This window comes from Salvelinus fontinalis, chromosome 34 (genome assembly GCF_029448725.1).
Source record: "Salvelinus fontinalis isolate EN_2023a chromosome 34, ASM2944872v1, whole genome shotgun sequence".
NCBI classification, from domain to species: Eukaryota; Metazoa; Chordata; class Actinopteri; order Salmoniformes; family Salmonidae; genus Salvelinus; species Salvelinus fontinalis.
In genome coordinates this window covers 30,824,000-30,829,774 of record NC_074698.1, presented here as the reverse complement: position 1 = coordinate 30,829,774, position 5,775 = coordinate 30,824,000, and the positions used below count along the sequence as shown (strand labels likewise).

Here is a 5,775-nt window from a genome sequence, read left to right as displayed (position 1 = left end):
TGGTAGTTATTTAGGGGAGAAACCTAACGTTCCACTGAAGTCAAAATGTTCACTCAAGTCATGCCTTGATGTAAATGGGAGACGAGGTGAAAATGTTACGTAAATGGAAGTTAAGATTTTCCTCTAAGAGAATAAGTGTCATGAGTTGTTAGGACAATGTCTATAAAGGTTAAATGTTTATTTTTCTTACAGATCTATAAAATTATAAACGTTGTGGACGTTTTAAGTTCAGACGGTCTTTTGATCAGACTGGAATGAGGGTAAGGAGATGTCAGAGCAGTGGGGGTGAGATCTGTCCATTATCGAGAACAACATGGTAGTCACTATAATCAATGAATCGCCATGACGATAATCCCTGGATCTAGGGTGTATGTAGGGGGGGGGGGCTCATATATAGAGAGTATAGGTTCTATAACGCCTATAGATTGAGAGAGCTCTTTTCTGTGTATGTCATGATTGTACTGTGCCACACACACACACACACACACACACCACAGTAGCTTGTTGAATTCACTGTACTGTAGATGGATAGATAGCCACGACTTCAGGTCATTGATTTCACCTGGTTAATAACTGTGTCTCTAAAGAAGAGTCTGTGTAGACAGTCGGTGTGATGTCACACTGACACTAGTTTTGCTTCGTTGCACAAATTACACTAATGAGCAGTTATCTCATGGTTTCTCATGTTTTTGCATGGGTTTCTCATGGTTTCTCATGTTTTTGCATGGGTTTCTCATGGTTTCTCACGTTTTTTCATGGGTTTTTCATGATTTCTCATGTTTTTTTCATGTTCTCATGGTTTTTTCATGTCTTATTCAGTTTCTTGTTTTTCTTTGTGCCTTTTGTAAATGAGCAACTAGGTGTCACCATTAGATTATTTTTCTAGTCATGTTTTTCAGTTTGTCCGTTGGTCATCGTGAGTGAGCTTTTTCTATCAGTTTGCTTTCCAACACGTGGTCGTAGCGTTTTTCATACATTGTAAAGTTTATACAGGATCTAGTTACAGTTTGTATTGATGTGCCACTGACTCATCCAACCTAATAACTAGTATTTTATACCGTTTAAAAAAAGGAGTTATATCCTAGAGATGATATTCTGTGTGACCTGGAAATGTATAGCACATGTTAATGACGTTGTCGTAGCGACTGTATTTACTATAGGATGACGATCCTGGGACTGATAAACAACATCGACAGGCTGAGTCTGGAACTAGGGAATTAGAATCATAGAATCATTCTAATTCTGTGTGACTGAAAACAGCCAAGGCTTGAAAAGTCCTATGGTTGAATACTGTGAATCTCAGGTCCTGTTTTGAGTACTTTAACAATGCATCCTACCATCATCTTCTCCTTGAGGTAATATAATCACTGATTAGGAAGGGATTGGATAAGTGAATGCATGTTTGCCATCATGTTTACACCTGTCTAACATTGTCAGATCAGTGATGACTTGGAGGGAGGGAGGATGCATCTGTGAGGTATTTGAACAGGCCCGTCAGTCCTTTAGATGGAGATATCGTGATGTGTTCACCTCACGCTAAAGATCACTGATGTTGTTCTGCTCGTGTACTGTAGGTCTGACAGTGACTTATAGGATGTTGTACAAACTTGAAAATGTAAATAAAATGAATTTGCTTTGGCCAAGGACTGAGTGGCTGTAGTGTTTTTTTTATTATACTTTACCAATTTCCAATGTCTTATTTAAGTGAAATGTAGGCCTATTTTTATGAATGTTACATGTTATGAGTTGGATGCTAAATGTATGACGTTGGAAATGGTGTACTTAACAAGTAATGTACATTTTTAGCGTACTTTGTCCCATTTCTAAATCAGCAGAGAATTAGTTCCTATAAAACTCACAGGCAGTGTTTACATACTATTACTATTGGCCAGGGATCCTCAACTAGACTCAGACAGGGGCCGGAACATACTTATCATGTGAACTGCAAACTGACTGCAAGAAGCCCAAACTGGTATAATACATGACTAAAACATAATAATTTCAAATCTTGCTTACGTTTGTATTGGATCACATATCTCTCTATTATGCGTGGTAATACTTTGGAACAGATTTCCAAATTTAAAGTCACTTGGAGCTGATATGCTGGTGTTTTTGCAGTCTTTTATGTCCAACAATATAAAATACAAAAATACATTATCAGAAAAATTGCGGGTCAAATAAAATCACCCGCGAGCCAAATTCCGCCGCCAATTGGGGAAACTTGTCAGTCAATTGTCTTACTGAGAAACGCATGTATTTTGCCCCCCCCCCCCCCCCCCCCCCCCTGCCGGATATCAGTCATTTACAAGGCTGTTGTAATGCCATCCGCTACCGCGTCGTGTCGCTGGTGGCACAATTCCAACAGAATTATAATGATCGCGTCGGCGGCAAGCAGTAAATCACAACATTCCAACTTTTGAATGGTGAAGAGGGTAGCTAGCTGACGGTAAGTGATAACTGTAACGACAAGTAAATATCTTATCCTAGATTTGAATCATATAGCTACAATCATCACACTACTTTTCTCTGCACTTAATTGATTTTCACAGGTTGACATACATTGAGTGTAAACTATATCTAGAATTTGTCAAGTTAGCGGACTAATTTAGTAAGCTAACATGGCTTGCTAACGAACCAAACCATGTGTCTGTGTGGCTCACTGTCCAGCTATATTGTTTCAGACAGAACTTCAGGCCACTATTAAGTACGCAAGCATCTGCTACTGGATTAGTTTACACCTGTGTGTGTGTTTCAAGGCTATGCCCATGGTGCTCTTCAGAACTTGGGCACGCTACCCAATCTTCATCTACAAGGATGGTAGAGGAGGATGGTAACCTGGAGATAGAGGATGACGAGGAGGAGAGGAGGATGGTTACCAGGTCCCAGAATCAGCTGGTGGTCTCTGAAGAAGAGGAGGAGGACTGGGAAGCAGAGATTAACAACAGCAAACTATGTTATGGTGAGGATGTTACAAACACACACACACACTTTTTCCCAGTTAGCTACAAGTTTTGTTATTTGGGATATGAAGGAAATCACTTGAAACATAAACACCTCTCTCTTCCCTCCACGTCTCCCCCCTTCCCTCCACGTCTCCCCCCCCTTCCCTCCACGTCTCCCCCTCTTTCCTCCACCCCCCCCTCTTCCCTCCACCCCCCCTTCCTCTCCCTCTCCTCCCTCCCTCTTTCCTCCACCTCTCCTCCCTCCCTCTTCCCTCCACGTCTCCCCCCCTTCCCTCCACGTCTCCCCCCCTTCCCTCCACGTCTCCCCCTCTTTCCTCCACCCCCCCCTCTTCCCTCCACCCCCCCTTCCTCTCCCTCTCCTCCCTCCCTCTTTCCTCCACCTCCTCCCTCCCTCTTCCCTCCACGTCTCCCCCCCTTCCCTCCACGTCTCCCCCCCTTCCCTCCACGTCTCCCCCCCTTCCCTCCACGTCTCCCCCCCCTTCCCTCCACGTCTCCCCCCCTTCCCTCCACGTCTCCCCCCCCTTCCCTCCACGTCTCCCCCCTTCCCTCCACGTCTCCCCTCTAACCTCCACCCCCCCTTCCTCTCCCTCTCCTCCCTCCCTCTTTCCTCCACCTCTCCTCCCTCCCTCTTTCCTCCCTCTTTCCTCCACCTCACCCTCTTCCCTTCACCGCTCCCCCCTCCCTCGATCTCCTCACCTCTCCCTGTAGCCCCAGAGGAACTGTTGAGCCCAGGTGTTGTCCATCCCTCCCAGTCCCACCCTAGCCGTGTGTCCTCTCCCTGGCCAGTCCAGGTACACTACCACTACACCCCCTCCGTGCACCATACCCCTCCTGTCCTCTGGGAGCATACTGCTGCACTCACCACGGCCGACCAGTTTGAAGATGCAGAAGAAGAATGAAGCTCTTGGGGAAATCTGTTCTACCTGATAGTTAATATCACCCACCTGGTGTCCCAGGTCTAAATCAGTCCCTGATCATTAATATCACCCACCTGATGTCCCAGGTCTAAATCAGTCCCTGATAGTTAATATCACCCACCTGATGTCCCAGGTCTAAATCAGTCCCTGATCAGAGGAGAATAATGAAAAAAGCACTGGAAGGTCTTCAAGGTTCGGATTAGAATTTGAGGGCTCTAGGTAATAATGATTGATTGGATTTATTTTTCCAGAGCTCAAAGGGCTTTACATAGTGAAGGGGGATCCTCATCTCTTCCACCACCAATGTGGGGCAGCAAGTAGCCTAGTGGTTAGAGCGTTGGACTAGTAACCGAAAGGTTGCAAGGTCGAATCCCCGAGCTGACAAGGTGAACATCTGTCATTCTGCCCCTGAACAAGGCAGTTAACTCACTGTTCCCCGGTAGGCCGTCACTGTAAATAAGAATTTGTTCTTAACTAACTTGCCTAGTTAAATAAAGGTTAAATAAATAAATGTGGAGTACCTACGGTGATGAACAGCAACCATTTTGTGCCAGAAGTCATCTGGGTAGTTGCCACGGTCTTGACTACATGACCGAAATACATGTCACCTTCCATCCTAAATTCATGCTCTCCAACATGGCCGATGACGTGATCGTAACGGCAAACGTTCACAGATACTTTAAAGCTTCTGTGGATGTGCACTAGGGCTGGGAATTGTCAGGGACCTCACCATACCATATTGTCATGATACTTAGGTGCCGATACGATATGTGTTGAGACTCATGATTCTATATGGATTGATACGTAGGTGCCGATACGATATGTGTTGAGACTCATGATTCTATATGGATTACTATTCAATAGTGATTTGATGTTCCAAACATATTGTTCACCATATGTCTGCTGTAGAGATACAAGAAAACAAGAGAAAACATGTTTTGATCAGTCATGGACATAAGTGCTGAAAACAAATAGTCTTCCCATATAAAAAGAAGATGGAGAACAAACTATGGAGGAAGAAGACTGGAGTTCTGTTGCAGGTAAAGACAACTGGCACAAAAACAATATTGTGATTTTGTCAAAATGATGCGATACAATATATCGTCACAAAATAATATCCTGATATGTAACTATTGATTGTTCCTGGTCACTATTGTGCAGAGGAGTTTGCTCCGTCACGCAACGGGGTGGTATATACAGTCGTGGCCAAAAGGTTTGAGAATGACACAAATATTAATTTCCACAAAGTTTGCTGCCTCAGTGTCTTTAGATATTTTTGTCAGATGTTACTATGGAATACTGAAGTAGAATTACAAGCATTTCATAAGTTTAAGGCTTTTATTGACAATTACATGAAGTCGATGCAAAGAGTCAAGATTTGCAGTGTTGACCCTTCTTTTTCCAGACCTCTGCAATCCTCCCATGCATGCTGTCAATTAACTTCTGGGCCACATCCTGACTGATGGCAGCCCATTCTTGCATAATCAATGCTTGGAGTTTGTTAGAATTTGTGGGGTTTTGTTTGTCCACCCGCCTCTTGAGGATTGCCCACAAGTTCTCAATGGGATTAAGGTCTGGGGAGTTTCCTGGCCATGAACCCAAAATATCAATGTTTTGTTCCCCGAGCCACTTAGTTATCACTTTTTCCTTATGGCAAGGTGCTCCATCATGCTGGAAAAGGCATTGTTCGTCACCAAACTGTTCCTGGATGTTTGGGAGAAGTTGCTCTCGGAGGATGTGTTGGTACCATTCTTTATTCATGGCTGTGCTCTTAGGCAAAATTGTGAGTGAGCTCACTCCCTTGGCTTAGAAGCAACCCCACACATGAATGGTCTCAGGATGCTTTACTGTTGGTATGACACAGGACCGATGGTAGTGCTGACCTTGTCTTCTCC

The 5,775-nt window shown here is 44.1% G+C and overlaps 1 protein-coding gene across 2 annotated transcripts in view; it reads left to right on the top strand.

Annotated features, from left to right (window-relative positions):
* The window catches only part of LOC129833716 (rab11 family-interacting protein 4A-like), an 84,391-nt gene extending 82,745 nt beyond the window's left edge, over window positions 1-1,646 (top strand). For both annotated transcript variants that reach the window (XM_055898492.1, XM_055898493.1), the window contains one exon: window positions 1-1,646. This exon is cut by the window's left edge and continues 2,739 nt beyond it. The gene's annotated coding sequence lies outside the window, so the exon portion shown is untranslated.
* Window positions 1,647-5,775: the final 4,129 nt, after the last annotated feature.